Source organism: Pseudophryne corroboree, chromosome 3, assembly GCF_028390025.1.
Source record: "Pseudophryne corroboree isolate aPseCor3 chromosome 3, aPseCor3.hap2, whole genome shotgun sequence".
In the NCBI taxonomy this organism is placed as follows: domain Eukaryota; kingdom Metazoa; phylum Chordata; class Amphibia; order Anura; family Myobatrachidae; genus Pseudophryne; species Pseudophryne corroboree.
Genome location: NC_086446.1, coordinates 505,042,338 through 505,060,625, shown reverse-complemented (window position 1 = coordinate 505,060,625; position 18,288 = coordinate 505,042,338). Strand labels below are relative to the sequence as shown.

General features: G+C 45.6%; 2 pseudogenes; one reads left to right on the top strand and one right to left on the bottom strand.

Moving 5' to 3' along the window:
* Nucleotides 1–8,726: 8,726 nt before the first annotated feature.
* LOC134890345 (5S ribosomal RNA) lies at nt 8,727–8,845 on the bottom strand (annotated as a pseudogene).
* Nucleotides 8,846–14,519: 5,674 nt separating this feature from the next.
* LOC134890344 (5S ribosomal RNA) lies at nt 14,520–14,638 on the top strand (annotated as a pseudogene).
* Nucleotides 14,639–18,288: the final 3,650 nt, after the last annotated feature.

The following is an 18,288-nucleotide window of genomic DNA, read 5'->3' as shown; positions in this document are numbered from 1 at the left end:
AGCATACCTGTATGCCTTATACAGCCAAACCCAACCTGCCCCTCATCCTCGAAGGCAAAGAAGGTGTGCAAGGCCTAGTATCTTTCATACATGTGTCAGCCTTTTTGGAATGCCAGATGATGAGGTGGTGAGGCGCTACAGGCTGCCTCCTCATGTCATCCTAGAAACACTCTCAATAACAGAGAGTGATCTAGAGAGTACAATTTGGCATCCTACAGCAATTCCACCATTGACACAATTCATTGCTGTCTTACATTTTTGCGCCCCAGGGTCCTACCAGCATATAGTTGGTGTCCTGGTAGGCATCTCCCAGGCCGCATTCTCATAGATCCTGAGGCGCATAATAGCTGCGTTCCTCAAAAGAACTACGCAGTTCATATCAATGCCATTGGATGTGGAGTCCCTAGCTGTATTGAAGCAGCAATTCCATGAAGGGGGGAGTCACTTCCCACATGTTATTGGGGTAGTGGACTGGATGGGACACACGTTCCACTTGTGGCACCAACACATAATGAAGAGATCTTTAGGAACAGAAAAATGTTCCACTCTTTGAATGTGATGATTGTTTGTGGCCCATCCCTCCATATACTTTACCTGAATGTCCGGTACTGAGGAAGGGTCCATGATTCCCACGTGATTCGGCAATCAGGGATATGGCAAAAATTAAGCATGTTCGAAGGCCAAGACACGTGGATCTTGGGTGAGTTTGAGCCGCATCATGTAGTAAAGGTTATGTTTTTGGGGTTTTTAAGTGTTACCCATATTTTTATCTTATTTATTTATTGTGTTTTTGCAGGAGATTGTGGCTATCCTTGCACCCCCTGGCTCATGACTCCTTACAGCACACCAACACCAGGACCACAATTGATATTTAATTCCACCCTTACAGCCACCAGACAGCTGGTGGAGCGCACAATTGGAGTCTTAAAAGGGCGTTTCCGTGTGCTCCACCGCTCTGGTGGCGACCTCATGTATTTGCCGGAAATGGTTAATACGATAGTGGTCCTGTGTGCATACTCCACAATATTGCTGTAAGGAGGCATGTGGAGTTGCCCCAAAATGAGGTTTTGGCCCCAGAGGGTGAGGAGCCAGGGGTTGGCCGAACATGGAGGTGGGGCTCCATGTTACAGCATGACGATGCCCTTAGGGCCAGAATAGTAGCACAATATTTCAGGTATGTTTGAGTTATGACCACGTCAGACAAGTGTTTATTGGTGTTTTTAAATCCATATTTGTGAAATGGATAACATATGTATTCACTCCCAAAAAAATGTACATACAAAATTGTAGGCAATTATGAGTTGTTTACAAACATTATTACTGTGTTTTAAATAAAAAAACAATTACAGCAATGTTAGTGGTTGTACATAAAACATATTGTAATGGTTTCAAAAACAAAATAAGCATGTCATGAGTTAATGAACACCAGTAGTGTTGTGTTGTCAACATCTATATTGTTTATAACAACAATGATGTTATGTGTTTCTTGACACATTATGTTTTTATTTTAAATGTATAATATTACATATGTGTTGTTTGTTTGTCATGCATTTATGTGTCTTAATGATGTGTACTAATTTTGTATTTAACTTTTTCATTACATAAAAACAAATACACAAACTAACACAACAATCCTGCAATGTTTAGCTGAGCGAGGAGCCGAAATGCTTGGTAAGTTTTTTGCAAATTCTACACTTACAGTAGCATATACTCGCAATTGCGTTCGCAACTGAGAACACAGACCAGACTGTCAATGTGCATTAACAGCAATAAAGTTTATTGGTATCTGTGAGCATCATAGCTGATGACCAATCGATAGTAGGCAGACAATATAAATATTAGCATGTATGATGAATACGCCATTGGCACCATGCGAGCTGCCATCTTCACTGTGTGGGAGCTGCGGCTCCTCATTGCAATAATGGACCGCCGTATAGGCCGCACGGGCCCTCATGTCTCTAACGCACGTAAGCGTGTGGCTTACATGGAGGTCTGCAGAAAACTGAGGGCGAAGGTCCGCACCCGGCGGACCATTGTGCAACTGGAGCGGCGGTGGTCCAACCTCCGCCACCCATGTTTGCTGGTGCAGCTTCGCTTGCAGATAAGAGAAAGTAAGTAATGCTTACAGTATCATTTATGTTTGCATAAGGGCGTTTATTTAAGGTTTATTGCTAAGTAATAATTATAACCTTAAATGTGTGTATATTGTTTTGCTTGTATATAGTGATAATGAATTTATGTAGGCATAGATGTTTGTATGCAGGTATATAGTATGTGTGTGGGTTGTATGTTTCTATGCCATATCCACTGTTTTAAAATTAATACACATACAAACCACACACATAGTGAACAGTGGATATGACATATAATCCTCTTATATTTTGACAACACATTTAAAGTGGTTTTTGTTTTTAAATGTCGACTTTACAATTACCTTTTTAAATATCTTTTTTCACAATGGATAAATACCTACTAAATCACATTTAGATTTTTGCATAATCGAGTAGCTAATGTTTTATTCATTTTGTTTTCAACATTTAAGGTAAAAAATGTAACAAAAACTGTGTTCCTCTCTCCTTAGGCAGAGCATGAAGAAGGCACCAGCAAAGTCCAGAATCCCCTCAGCAAAGCCCCACACCCCCACAAGAACCCTCCCCCCATCAAACTCCCTCCCCCCCTCAATCTGCCTCAACCTCAGAACCTCCCTCCCCCCAAGCTTCCTCCACCTCTCAACCTCCTTCCCTCCCTCAAGCTTCTTTCCCCTCTGAACCTCCTTCGCCCCCCTTCAATCTTCCTCCACCTCTGAACCTTCTCACACCCCCCCCCCCCCCCCGCTCAAGCTTCATCCACCTCTGGACCTCCTTCCCCCCCTCAAACTTCATACCCCTCTGTACCTCCTTTCCCCCTCAATCTTCCGCCATCTCTGAACCCCCCCCAAGCTTCAACCCTCTCTCAACCTCCCTCTTCCCCTCATGCTCCATCCCCCACTCAATCTGATCCTCCTTCCCCATCCAACCTCCCACCACCTTTCAAGCACCTTCCCCCATCCAACCACCCACCCCCCCTTCTGATGAGGGGGGCTGAGGGGGCAGCTGTGACCCCCAGATACTGTGGACCCAGATGTAGAGAAGGATGAGTGGCTGGCAGGATTTTTTTTTTTTTAAATGTTGATAAATTTATATACAACAACATGTATCTTCAACCCGTTTCCCTGAAGCTGCTGTGGAAAAACACATTCCAGCATTACCTGCCACAGTTTGGGTATTAAGGCATGCAATCACTGAGGCAGGCAATGCTTGGATGTGTAGTTCCACTGCACGTCCCTGAGTTCCACAGTAGCTGAAGGGACCCAGGTTGAAGAAACATGTACTGCAACAGATTACAGAAAAACTTTTTTTTTTTAGTCAAAACACTTTGTCATAACAGAAATACAGGTAGGAACAGGGGCGGATCCAGAAGAAAATGATAGGGGGGGCACCATGGAAGGGGCAAGTACATTTGCATGCGGCTTCGGTGCATGTGAGGTGGCGCTTCTTATACAATGCCCACAGTTGTAGCGCTCATTATGCAATGTCCACTGTACTGGTAGTGCCCCTTATATAGACCCCCAAGTAGTGGTGCCCCTTTTGCAATGCCCGTATTGCCCCCAGTAGTAATGTTGCCTGTAGTAATGCCCCCAGTCATTATGCCCCCAGTGGTAATTCCCCTGCAGTCATGACCCCAGTGGTTTACCCCTGCCCCCTTTAGTTTAGCCTCCCAGTGGTAATGCCCCCAGTAGTTTAGCCACCAGTAGTAATGCCCCCTGTAGTTTGCCCCATTGTAGTTTAGTCCCTGTAGTTATGCCCCCTTGTAGCTTAGCCTTCAGTAGTAATGCCCCCAGTAGTTTGGCCCCTGTAGTTATCCCCCAGTAGTTTGGCCCCTGTAGTTAAGCCCCCAGTAGTTTGGCCCCCCTGTAGTTTAGCCCCCAAGTAGTAATGCCCCTGTAGTTAAGCCGCCAGTAGTAATGCCCCTGTAGTTACGCCGCCAGTAGTTGGCACCTTTGTAGTTGGCCCCCAGTAATAGTCCCCCAGTAGTTTGCCCCCAGTAGATGCCACCCAGTAATAATGTCCCCCAGCAGTTTGCCCCCAGTAGATACCCCCCAGTAATAATGTCCTCCAGTAGTTTGCCCCTTATAAGTTTGCCCCAATAGATGACCTCCCAGTAGTAATGCCCCCAGTAGATGCCCCCCAGTAATAATGCCCCCAGTAGATGCCCCCCAGTAAAAATGTCCCCCAGTAGCTGCCCCCAATAGATGACCCCCCAGTAGTAATGCCCCCAGTAGATGCCCCCCAGTAATAATGCCCCAGTAGCTGCCCCCAATAGATGACCCCCCAGTAATAATGCCCCCTACGAGTTTGTCCCAATAGATGACCCCCTGTAGTAATGCCCCCAGTAGATGGCCCCCAGTAAAAATGTCCCCCAGTAGATGCCCCCCAGTTATAATGCCCCCAGTAGTTTGCCCCCCCCAGTAGTAATGCCCCTTGTTGATGCCCCCCAGTAGTAATGTCCCCCGTAGTTTGCCCCCAGGAGATGCCCCCGCTGCATAAAGGAAGAAAAAAACATAGTTACCGAGCCCCGTTCCCGCGCCGCTGCAGTCCTCCTCCTCCCTTGGCGTCCGCTCCTCAGCACTATGAGAGAGACGTCATGACTGACGTCTCTCCCATAGCGCACGGCGCACAGTGACAGCGCCGGAAGCCAGAGCTCAGTACTGAGCTCCTGCCTCCGGCTACCGCTGTGCAGGGAGACGAGCGCCCACTGGTAACACAATCTCAGCGGGCGCCCGTCATCTCCCTGTGCGGCGCCGGGGGAGCACAGGGGGAGAACGGGGGACAGAGGGGACGGAGGCCAGAAATGACAGGGGGGGCACGGGCCCGAGTGCCCCCCCCCTGGATCGGCCACTGGGTAGGAAGTCCCTGTTTATGATGAGTAGTGGCCCAACAAACTCCAGAAATTGTGTTTGTGAACTAGTGAGCCGTTAACGTGACAGATGCATAGTGTAGATGGTATTTTGATGTTTTGACTGTATAAGGAAAGTAATGTTTTTTTGAAGACAAATATGTATGCTAATAATTGTTTTTAGATATGAATGTTAAATTCTCTGTTATTAATCAGTAGCATATGTAAAGAGCATAATCAGTTTTGCAGTGTCATTCTAGTGGATAGCAGTGATGATGATTTACATAATATGTTTATTTGTTTATAATTTTATTTCTAAAACATTCTTCCCCACTTATTATAGATCGTGATGTTGGAGATCGTGACCAGGCCATCAGGAGGGAGCTCCTGGCCATGCAGGCCAATATCCAGGCCTTGCTGGGCAATGTTTTAAATGTATTGTCTTTTTTTGTTACTAAAAACTATTGTCAGAAAATTTAAACACAGTAATAAACATACCAAACTATACTATTGTGTTGCGTTTTTATTGAACTTAATCTTAGTCCTTTTTATGTCTTTTATACTATATCATCTTTCCTCTGTGTCTTCACTTTAAACATTTTTTTATAACTACTGTACATTTCCTTTATGTGTCTTTCCATTTAAATTTAAATTTGGGATTACCACATTACTATTTTCAAAAACTACATACTTAAAAATATAGTTTTTGTTAAATAGTTTTAAGTGTATTGTGCAAATAGGACAATACACATATTTTGTACTAGGTGCTTCATCGCGCCCTACGGGCGCTCTTCACACCGTCACAAGGGGCTACGCCCCCTTAACCCTTGCATGCCTTTCTGGGGTTTAATCTTTGTATTATATGGAGTATTACCTGCATTCCTTTGTTAGTGGTTAAATATTGCACACTGAAAGGGCGTGCGATGGTGAAGGAGGCGCAGCCCCTTGCGACGGCATGAACAGCACCTGCAGGGCACGATGTACAGAATGTAGCGGGTGTGGGGGGGACTGCGGATGGTGTCTGTAGATGCTGCGGGTGGAGGGGAGGCAGAAGTGGGGGTGGGGCCCGGATGGGGAAGGTTCGGGAGGTGCTGCGCGTGGGGGAGGGGCAGAGGAGTGGGGGATGCAGATGGGGGAGGGGTCCGGAGGCACTGCAGGTGGGGGAGGGGCAGGGGTGCCACGGGTGGGAGAGGGGCAGGTGTGGGGATGTTGTGGATGGGTGAAGGGTTCCGGAGGTGCTGTGGGATGGGTGTGCCGGGGGTTGGGTAGGGGACCGCAGGCACCATGGGTAGGGTAGGGGCAGGTACGGGTGTTGCGGCGGATGGGAAAGGAGGTACGGAGGTGCTGCAGGTGGTGGAGGGGCAGGTGCGGGGGTGCCATTGGTGGGGGAGGGGTGGGGGAGGGGGGGACCGCTGATGGAGGAGGGTGTCTGCAGATGCTGCGGGTGGAGGGGGGCAGGTGGGGGAGACGTATAAGGGGGGTGAATGGTGGAAGGGGCCTGGAGGTGCTGTGGGTGGTGAAGGGGTGGAGGAGTGGGAGCCACGGGTGGTGTAGGGGGTCTGGAGGCACAGCATGTGGGGGAGGGGTGGAGTGCCGCATGTGGTGGAGGGGAAGGTGCGGAGGTGTAGTGCATTGGGGAGAGGTCTGGAGGCGCTGCGGGTACTGTACATGCCATAAAAGGTAGTTGGAGGGTATGCAGTAACAGGGCCAGGACAGGGGTGACAGGGTCAGTACAGGGTTGACGGGGCCAGGACAGGGGTGACGGTGCCAGGACAGGGGTGACTGTGCCAGGACAGGGGTGACGGGGCCAGGACAGGGGTGACAGGGCCAGGACAGAAATGATAGGGACAGGATAGGGGTGACAGGGCCAGGGTAGGGGCGGCAGGACCAGGACAGGGGTGACGGGGCCAGTATAGGGTTGACAGGGCAAGCACAGGGGTGACAGGGCTAGGATAGGGGTAACAGGGCCAGCATAAGGGTGACAGGGCCAGGATAAGGGTGAAAGGGCCAGGATAAGGGTGAAAGGGCCAGGATAAGGGTGAAAGGGCCAGAATAAGGGTGGCAGGGCAAGGCCAGGGGTGACAGGGACATGACAGAACACAGGGCACGGGAGAGATTGGTATTAGGGACAAAACAGTGGTGACAGACAGATGTGTCTTACCGGAGTCACTGCTGCTGGCTGCTGCTGTTCCATTCCAACCTGTTGGGATCTGCTGCTGCTGGAGACTTGGCATGGCTGACTCTCTCAGGCTGGAGTCCTGCTTTCTCTGCCAGTCCGCATCCCTCCCCCCCTCCTCAGTCACACACCGCAGACCTCGAGCAGCTGCCGGGCACTGTGGTAAGGTGAGACTGGAAATGACTGGTTAGCCCCCAGGAGATGCTGCGGCTGGAGGGAGGAGGGGGTCATAGCATGCACGTGGCGCGGACCTCACGGCTTCCGGGCACTGTGGTAAGGGGAGACTGGGAGTGACTGGTTAGCTCCCAGGAGTCGCTGCGGCTGGAGGGAGGAGTGGGTCAGAGCCTGCAAGCAGCTCGGATTTCTGCAGCGCTACCCGCCAGCTAAAGTGTGTGAATGAGCTGGGCGCACTCCACTGCGGGTGGCAGCGCTGCAGCTAGCGGTGGGGTTGCCGGGGCTGGAGATAACAGAGGCAGTATGGAACCTGCACAGCGGCAGGTGCCCCACTAAACTGCAGCTAAGAAGCGTGGAGTGTGTCAGAAAGTGACGCTCCTCCGCACCAGAGAGACCCTGCTGAGTATGCCGATGTGGGGGGTCAAGCACACAGTGAGCCGGTGCCCGTCTGTCTGTGTGACATACCCCTCACACACCCCCATACCTCCCAAATGTCCCGATTTTCGCGGGACAGTCCCATTTTTGGGGGTCTGTCCCGCTGTCCCACCCGCGGGTCGCAGTGTCCGATGGTGGGGGGGGGGCAGTTGGAAAGCTCCTGTACTCGCTGTTCTGCTTAGCAGAGCAGCGGTGAATAGTGGAGACAGAGGGAGAGGGGGCATCAGGGGGTACGGATTACGGGGGGGGGTTCCAGCAGCAGAGCCGGATTAAGGGGGGGTGGGGGTGGCCAGGGGATACGTACCGTTGGCCCCACAGTTTTAGGGGGCCCCCCGGCTGGAGTAGCTCTGTCCCAGCTCAGAAGCTCCCCCCGTCCTGCCAGCAACAGCGGCAGCATTGTGCTACAGTCAGCACACGCTGCTGCATATTGGCAGGTCTGTGGTGTTTAGTACAATGGGGAGAAAACAGAAGGCTCTTGTGTGGGCGCACTCTTGTAGACAGGAAGTAAGTTAGATAAGATAATTAAGATGAATGGTTAAAACATAACTTTTATTAACTAGTATTACAAACAGGGTTGTTACCGGAGATCTATCCTTCAAAATGCAATATAGCAGGCATCTTAGTGAAATAAAAATGTTCTGGTCTCTTAATGTTTAAAAGTGTGTGGAAGGGCGGTAGACATTAGTTGGTCATACCCCCATTCCCACTTGACCAGTACAGACTTGCTGTGTTAATGGAACCACAGGGTGGTCAAGACACAAAAATAATAACTATGCTCTTTTGGCTTATGAAAGATTAGAGAAATGATCAGAAGTCATTCCTCTGAGTGTAATACAGAAAAAATGGACATGCTCCTATCTGGATTTTAGACAATGATAACGGTAGAAGTAAATGTGGCACCTCACGTAGTTGGTGCCCGTGACCAAGGGTCTAGAGATTACTGAGTAGAGAAAACAAGTGGTGATACTACTGTTGGTGTTGATACCACATAAATGAGGAAAATCCTGCTCTACAACACCAGGTATTCGCAGGTGGTCTCCCTTCCTGGTACTGACTTGGCCCAACGCTGTTTAGCTTCCAAGATCAGACGAGATCGGGCGCTGGCAGCGTGGTATGGTAGTAGAGAATTTTATGTGAACACCAATGAGAGTGCACCTATTTAAGAAAATTGAAAATCAGAACCGACAGAAAGAGAAATGAGGAAAGATCCAGTAAATGAGTGGATCTGCTTTTCACGTTAGACCCGATCCAATATTCCCACTCGCGTGGTGCAATGTACCGGGAATCGTGAATGAGAGTCCACGAAAGATAGTGATCTGTAGACAATTGATATTAATGAGAATTGGCACTGTAAAATACAGTCAGAGAAAACCTTGATCGCAAGTGTGTTATAATTTGTCCAGACAGGTAGTGCATGGCAGGAGATGCTGGTAGAATCAGATAAATACGTGGTCACTCTGGTGATGCGGTTTGTTGCAAAACTCAGGGTAAAATCTAGAATCTGTAGGTTTGTGCACTAAGGTATAAGATTTGCAGTAACTGTAACAACATATATCTGTTAACCATAAGTGTTATACGCTGTTTGCCTCGTGACCCCGGATAGGATGTGGGATGCTATAATAGATATATGCTAATTATATGCATGCATCAATTGCTGTAAGGAGGCAAAAATAAAGATAGATGCAAACCAACACTTTCATGAGTATAACAAATATATTGGTCAAAAAATAATGACACTCAGACAGTTAGCTAATTTCCAATAGGTTCGCTAAATGCTACAGAGTGCTAGTGAAGATCTATAGTCAGTCACCCCTATAATGCATACTAAATACGAGATAATTCAAGCGGTTCTGCTAAGGTTTGAAATAGGAGTTGCTATCCGTGGCAAAGAGCCACAGGATAGTGAGGCTTACAGTTTCACCAGAGATCAGGATAGGCCAAGAGAGCAAAGGAGATAAATGAGGCTAAATGCCAGGATGCGGTGGTGTCGACGAGACCCCTGTTCCTAGATGCGGAAGACGCGTTTCGCCCTAGGGCTTGTTCACTTCCGGGTTCCGTACTGTACGGTGTGGGGAGAGGGCTTTTAAGTCCGCCCCGGTTAAGGCTTGGCCAATCATATGGTGTCATATGGTAGATGAGATCTCCCCGTATGTGTAGTTGCTAGGAGACCGCATGCATGACGACGTCAGAACGGGAGGCGGGAGATGCATAACTTGTCGCGAGATCGCGGGCGCCATCTTGGATGTGGGAAAAATATCTTTGAGGTTAAGGTTTGTGTGGGCAGTTACTAAGAGACTGAAAATAGCGAAGCTGGAAACGTCATAGCCGGAGGCTGGAAACATAAGGTGATGGTAAATCACCATAGTGGATATGTCATGTGGTGAGTGTGGTCTCCCCGTATGTGTGGTTGCTAGGAGACCACATTGGTGATGACGTCAGATCGGGAGACGGAAGATACACCACCTATCGCGAGATCACGGGCGCCATCTTGAAAGTGGGAAAAATGCCATTGTGGTAAGGGTATGTATCGGCGGTTGCTAAGAGACTGATATAGCGGAGCTGGGAAGTCACAGCCAGAGGGCTGAGAGCATTTATGTGATAGTAAATCACCATTGTTGGATATGGGAATACTAGATAATGAATAGGTGGTAAATGCCCCTGTTGCATCGCTACGTTGTAAAGGATGCTGCTATTGCAATTTGATGATATAAGGTGATATAATTAAAATAGATGTTATGGAGGAGCTATACAAAAGGGATGAGGGAATGTAATGGAATAGGAATATAATAGAGAATAAAAATAAAAAATAAATAATGACAAAATAATAAATAAAAAATACAAAATAAATAAAAAATATATAAATTAAAATTTAAAAATTAAAGCTAAAAATGAATGTAACATGAATGTATGATATGTAATGAATTATTAATAACCTGCTTAATTCACAGGGATATATTGAAATGTGCAACAAGCTGGATGAGCCTGAAGGAAATATGTGATGGATGGGCTGGACGTGCTTGGAGGGCAATAATAAGAGTAGAGGGATCAAGAGGTGACTGTGATGGTACTGAGTGTACGTTGGGAGGCAGGTGTCGGTGTACAGTGACAAGTCAGCAAGTTAAGGGGATGATTGGAAGCTGAGGATTAGATGTGGGTGCATAGATGTGCAGTGACCAAAGGAAAAGCAAACTGATTATTTTTACATTTGTCGGGATAACGGGGGAGGTGAGGGGTGGGTATAGCTGATAGGTGATAGATGGGGGAGGCCGGGAATATGTGTCTGGTGGGTGTGGCTAATGGTGAAGAATGGAAATAAGAGCTGAGTGTGAGGAGATATATTAGATAGGAAGGGAAGATGAGACATGGTGTTGAATAGTGATATAAGTAAAAGGATGAGATGTGCAAGCGATACGTGTACAGTGAAAGGTGTGAAAGTGTGAATCACCTATGGGAAAAATAATGGATTAAAAAAGGAATATATGTTCTAAAATGTAAATAGTAGGTGAGAAGCTAAGTTACAAAAAAGCTCCATAGTTAATGGTTTCATTCAAGCCAAAGGGTTTCAGGCTGTTCAGGCGGAAAATCCACTCACTCTCCTTTTTGTATAGTTCTTTTGTTATGTCTCCTCCTCGTATTCCGAGATGTACTCGATCTAAGCAGAAGGTCTTAAATCCTTTGATGGATCCCTTATGCACAGAGTTGAAATGTCTTGCTACCGATGTGAGCTGTTTCATTCTGTTAAGATCTCTGGAGGCATTACGGATGTTACCAAGGTGTTCCAAAATTCTTTCTTTCCATTTACGAGTGGTCATGCCTACATACTTGAGATTACACTCACACGTTATGCAATATATCACCGCCTGCGTATTACAATTGAAAAAATATTGTAACTTGACCGGCTGGTCAAACCTGTCGATGACCGTGTTGGTTTGCAAAATTTGGGGGCATAATTTGCAGTGGCCGCAGGGGAAAGAGCCTGTGATGATAGGTTTTTTGATATTTGAGGAGATCAAATGGCTGTGCACTAGATGGTCTCTCATATTTTTTGATCTGCGCCAGCTCATTTGCAGTGGGGAGTCGAAGAGGGGTGCCAAATCGGGGTCCAATTGTAAAATTGGGAGATGTCTAGTTATTGCTCCCTTCAATTTCCTCCATTCAGGGCAGAAGGTCCCAATGAAGCGGACGGTGTCTTCCTGCTCCGTGCTCTTACTTTTCTTTCCAAAGATCAGATTCTCTCTTCTGGTTTTTGCTATGGCAGTGTATGCCCGCTAGATCGAGTACATCTCGGAATACGAGGAGGAGACATAACAAAAGAACTATACAAAAAGGAGAGTGAGTGGATTTTCCGCCTGAACAGCCTGAAACCCTTTGGCTTGAATGAAACCATTAACTATGGAGCTTTTTTGTAACTTAGCTTCTCACCTACTATTTACATTTTAGAACATATATTCCTTTTTTAATCCATTATTTTTCCCATAGGTGATTCACACTTTCACACCTTTCACTGTACACGTATCGCTTGCACATCTCATCCTTTTACTTATATCACTATTCAACACCATGTCTCATCTTCCCTTCCTATCTAATATATCTCCTCACACTCAGCTCTTATTTCCATTCTTCACCATTAGCCACACCCACCAGACACATATTCCCGGCCTCCCCCATCTATCACCTATCAGCTATACCCACCCCTCACCTCCCCCCTTATCCCGACAAATGTAAAAATAATCAGTTTGCTTTTCCTTTGGTCACTGCACATCTATGCACCCACATCTAATCCTCAGCTTCCAATCATCCCCTTAACTTGCTGACTTGTCACTGTACACCGACACCTGCCTCCCAACGTACACTCAGTACCATCACAGTCACCTCTTGATCCCTCTACTCTTATTATTGCCCTCCAAGCACGTCCAGCCCATCCATCACATATTTCCTTCAGGCTCATCCAGCTTGTTGCACATTTCAATATATCCCTGTGAATTAAGCAGGTTATTAATAATTCATTACATATCATACATTCATGTTACATTCATTTTTAGCTTTAATTTTTAAATTTTAATTTATATATTTTTTATTTATTTTTTATTTTTTATTTATTATTTTGTCATTATTTATTTTTTATTTTTATTCTCTATTATATTCCTATTCCATTACATTCCCTCATCCCTTTTGTATAGCTCCTCCATAACATCTATTTTAATTATATCACCTTATATCATCAAATTGCAATAGCAGCATCCTTTACAACGTAGCGATGCAACAGGGGCATTTACCACCTATTCATTATCTAGTATTCCCATATCCAACAATGGTGATTTACTATCACATAAATGCTCTCAGCCCTCTGGCTGTGACTTCCCAGCTCCGCTATATCAGTCTCTTAGCAACCGCCGATACATACCCTTACCACAATGGCATTTTTCCCACTTTCAAGATGGCGCCCGTGATCTCGCGATAGGTGGTGTATCTTCCGTCTCCCGATCTGACGTCATCACCAATGTGGTCTCCTAGCAACCACACATACGGGGAGACCACACTCACCACATGACATATCCACTATGGTGATTTACCATCACCTTATGTTTCCAGCCTCCGGCTATGACGTTTCCAGCTTCGCTATTTTCAGTCTCTTAGTAACTGCCCACACAAACCTTAACCTCAAAGATATTTTTCCCACATCCAAGATGGCGCCCGCGATCTCGCGACAAGTTATGCATCTCCCGCCTCCCGTTCTGACGTCGTCATGCATGCGGTCTCCTAGCAACTACACATACGGGGAGATCTCATCTACCATATGACACCATATGATTGGCCAAGCCTTAACCGGGGCGGACTTAAAAGCCCTCTCCCCACACCGTACAGTACGGAACCCGGAAGTGAACAAGCCCTAGGGCGAAACGCGTCTTCCGCATCTAGGAACAGGGGTCTCGTCGACACCACCGCATCCTGGCATTTAGCCTCATTTATCTCCTTTGCTCTCTTGGCCTATCCTGATCTCTGGTGAAACTGTAAGCCTCACTATCCTGTGGCTCTTTGCCACGGATAGCAACTCCTATTTCAAACCTTAGCAGAACCGCTTGAATTATCTCGTATTTAGTATGCATTATAGGGGTGACTGACTATAGATCTTCACTAGCACTCTGTAGCATTTAGCGAACCTATTGGAAATTAGCTAACTGTCTGAGTGTCATTATTTTTTGACCAATATATTTGTTATACTCATGAAAGTGTTGGTTTGCATCTATCTTTATTTTTGCCTCCTTACAGCAATTGATGCATGCATATAATTAGCATATATCTATTATAGCATCCCACATCCTATCCGGGGTCACGAGGCAAACAGCGTATAACACTTATGGTTAACAGATATATGTTGTTACAGTTACTGCAAATCTTATACCTTAGTGCACAAACCTACAGATTCTAGATTTTACCCTGAGTTTTGCAACAAACCGCATCACCAGAGTGACCACGTATTTATCTGATTCTACCAGCATCTCCTGCCATGCACTACCTGTCTGGACAAATTATAACACACTTGCGATCAAGGTTTTCTCTGACTGTATTTTACAGTGCCAATTCTCATTAATATCAATTGTCTACAGATCACTATCTTTCGTGGACTCTCATTCACGATTCCCGGTACATTGCACCACGCGAGTGGGAATATTGGATCGGGTCTAACGTGAAAAGCAGATCCACTCATTTACTGGATCTTTCCTCATTTCTCTTTCTGTCGGTTCTGATTTTCAATTTTCTTAAATAGGTGCACTCTCATTGGTGTTCACATAAAATTCTCTACTACCATACCACGCTGCCAGCGCCCGATCTCGTCTGATCTTGGAAGCTAAACAGCGTTGGGCCAAGTCAGTACCAGGAAGGGAGACCACCTGCGAATACCTGGTGTTGTAGAGCAGGATTTTCCTCATTTATGTGGTATCAACACCAACAGTAGTATCACCACTTGTTTTCTCTACTCAGTAATCTCTAGACCCTTGGTCACGGGCACCAACTACGTGAGGTGCCACATTTACTTCTACCGTTATCATTGTCTAAAATCCAGATAGGAGCATGTCCATTTTTTCTGTATTACACTCAGAGGAATGACTTCTGATCATTTCTCTAATCTTTCATAAGCCAAAAGAGCATAGTTATTATTTTTGTGTCTTGACCACCCTGTGGTTCCATTAACACAGCAAGTCTGTACTGGTCAAGTGGGAATGGGGGTATGACCAACTAATGTCTACCGCCCTTCCACACACTTTTAAACATTAAGAGACCAGAACATTTTTATTTCACTAAGATGCCTGCTATATTGCATTTTGAAGGATAGATCTCCGGTAACAACCCTGTTTGTAATACTAGTTAATAAAAGTTATGTTTTAACCATTCATCTTAATTATCTTATCTAACTTACTTCCTGTCTACAAGAGTGCGCCCACACAAGAGCCTTCTGTTTTCTCCCCATTGTACTAAAGTTTGTATACTTTCTGGCTCTGGGTGCACCACCAACTAGGACGAAAATAACATCGATACGTATATAATATACCACATGGAAAGGGCTAATTTCTGCCCTCTCTCTCCCCTATCTGTTTAGGGTAACTTACTGTCCTGTTTTGGTTTTTCTTTTCTAATTTAAGTATTTATTCCTGATTAGCTTTTCCGGTGCCGGATCGCCCTAGGTTTCTGCAAGGTCTGTGGTGTTGCAGGGAGGCAGCAGTCTCCCTGCTTTCTTCTCCCTGTGCGGGTGTGTAGGGGGAGCGACCACGTCCTCTGGATTTAGCCCTAGCTGAGGGGTCAAAATCCCATAAAAAAAATTAAAAATCGGAATTTGCATAAGGGGGCGTGGCCGCGCGGACCGCGATTAGGCCACGCCCCCAACCCACAGCAGGCACAGCAATGAGTGCCCTGTGCCCCCCGGACTCATAATCAGCCCCTGGGGGCATGCCAGCAGCTCACAGAGCGCTGGGCAAGCCCCCTCACTGACGAAAACGGGGGCCCTCCCGTGAAGCCACGCCCCCTTTTTGCAGAGGGTGTTTCCCTCCTTCTGCCTGGAGAAAGCTCCTGCAGAAAGCTGGGAGGTATGCACACCTGCCTGTGACATGCCCAATGCCCATGCTATCTGCTTCTGCTCCTAGTCTCCTGTAGATTTGGCCAGATCTCTGTGACTCATTTGAATAACTCCGCCCACTGTTGTAACTCCGCCCAGCATTAGCAAATGAATCACAAGGTCACAGAATAGGGCTATTATATAGGAGATAAACAGTATGTATGTTGCCTTAATTGCAGAATGTTATTGATCAATTAGTTTGAAAAACTTTTAATTTTGTAGTCTTTGATCAATTAATCAATCACATAACAAATCCTTAGGATGATTGTGCTATTAGTTGAAAGGAAAGAATAAAAAAAATCTCCATTGTGCGATTAGTTGCAAGCTAACGATTGCAACGCACATGTACGATTAACTCCATGTTGCTGGTGATGCGTTTTGCAACCTTGCGAATGCATCGCACCCATGCGAAGCAAAACAGTCAACACCTCTTTTGTGCACTGCTGCACGTTTTTGTGCACTCCTGCGAAGAAGGCGTGTTTGCTTTCTTTTCGCACGCTTTTGTGAACGCTTCCTGCGTGCAAATTGAACAGCGATCAGGTCTGAATTACCCCCTAAGTGTGCAATAGAGCAGATTCTCGGATAGGAATAAAGCAAAACAAAGGTGGAACTTCACACCTGAACAACCATGCTGCAATGCAAGGGGAGCAAATCCATTTATTGTTTTTGCATACTTGATAAAAACTGACTGCTTTTGCATGTAGCCCACAAATGCTGGACAGCTTTATATTTACATTGCAATTTGGACACACTCCTCTCACATCTAAATCTCTGCACATTTTACTTACCAAGGTGCATAGTTGCTTCAGTATAGAATTGGAATTAAAAATTTTTTTAATTTGCTTATATCTATGGTAAATGAAGAACTTTTTCAGAGACTTAAGGTGGGTACACTGATAGATATATCTGCAGATCAATTGATCTGCAGATATATCTATGGACGTATTAGGCAGTGTGGTGTGCATACACACTGCCCGGTCCATCGGGGACTGACGTCATGAACTGGGCGGGCGTGTACACACACACCCGCCCAGTTCAGCTGTCAATCACCGCTGGCTGCCGCAGCATGTGTACAGGCGGTTGGCTGATCGCCGTACACACACACAGCGATGCGCCAATATATTGGTAGATATATTGGACATCAGCTGTGCTGCAGGGCTGATGCGATAGTTCACAAACATATCGCCTGTACACACTGGCCAACAGACCCGCTACATATCGGCCGTTCAATAGAGCGGCCGATATATTGGCCAGGGTGTATAGTCCAAATATATTCATATTAGAAGATCCACCCATTGATGTAATGACATACATTAGGGCATCACTGTTATCAGAAAAGCTAGCCAAAGCAGAGAAATTATGCTTCCTGTATAAGCCTGAAACTAAGTACACTATATAGCTGTGGTTTGCCTCATTATAATAACATTAATGACAAGAATGGGGTTATTAAAATAAATAATAGAACTTAAAATATAACACCTGGTCTCTGATTAACATCAAATTATATTTTATTTTGAGGCGTTAACCACACTCCCTTCCCCCGTCAACAAAAAAAACCCACACAAAGAAAAGCCACACATACACAAACCGAGGTTGGAATGCTCAACATTTACTTTTTACAAATATTTACATGTTATTCTCTGGATTTCAAGGCCTAATTGGTATCTAGCACAGTTCCCTCACTAGAAGAGCAGTAATGAAGACATTTGAAAGCTATTAGCCCAGATGGTTGTCATATGTATGTAAATGAGGAGCAAATTGAATATTTTTTGTCCCTTCCCACCACCTGTCCTATCAGGAAAGCCTTGCTGCAGAAAGACAAGACCCCGGCACATCTACGCTAATCTGTCACTGCGGATTAATTAGGATCCCGGCATTAATCATCATTTGCTCCATTGTGCAGAGTATATACTGTAACATGTTCCTACCTACAGAAATAGTGTACGTTTCTGCGTCCATCCTTATTCAATGACACATGCCAGTGATTTCTCGGGGGCAGAGTTTTTTCCTTATCATTGTGTTCTGTGATCTTGTGAAAAAGCAATAAAATACTTTAGTAGTTGTGTTATCCACAAAATCAGTATGTACAGTAAATACCATTTTCACAGTATGCTTATCACCAGTATAGATTATTCTGTTGCCAAATGTCAATGATATCTCAGGATATTGTTAACATATGTCAATCAGTGAAACAAATAAGTTATTTTTGCAATATTTTTTCCACTGCATTACTTTCAAATTCATCAGGATAATATGCATTATATCAATTACTATATTTTTATGTCTAAAAACTTTTTTTTTATTAATACTTTTATAACAGTGGAACTGAAGCTCAGGTGACGGCTTTCTGCATCATTACACATGTGTAAGCCAGCTCATGCATGTGCACAATGACAGAAATTGGCCAAGTGAAATGGTACTACTGGTCTATAGTTAATTACTAGGCTGTATCCCC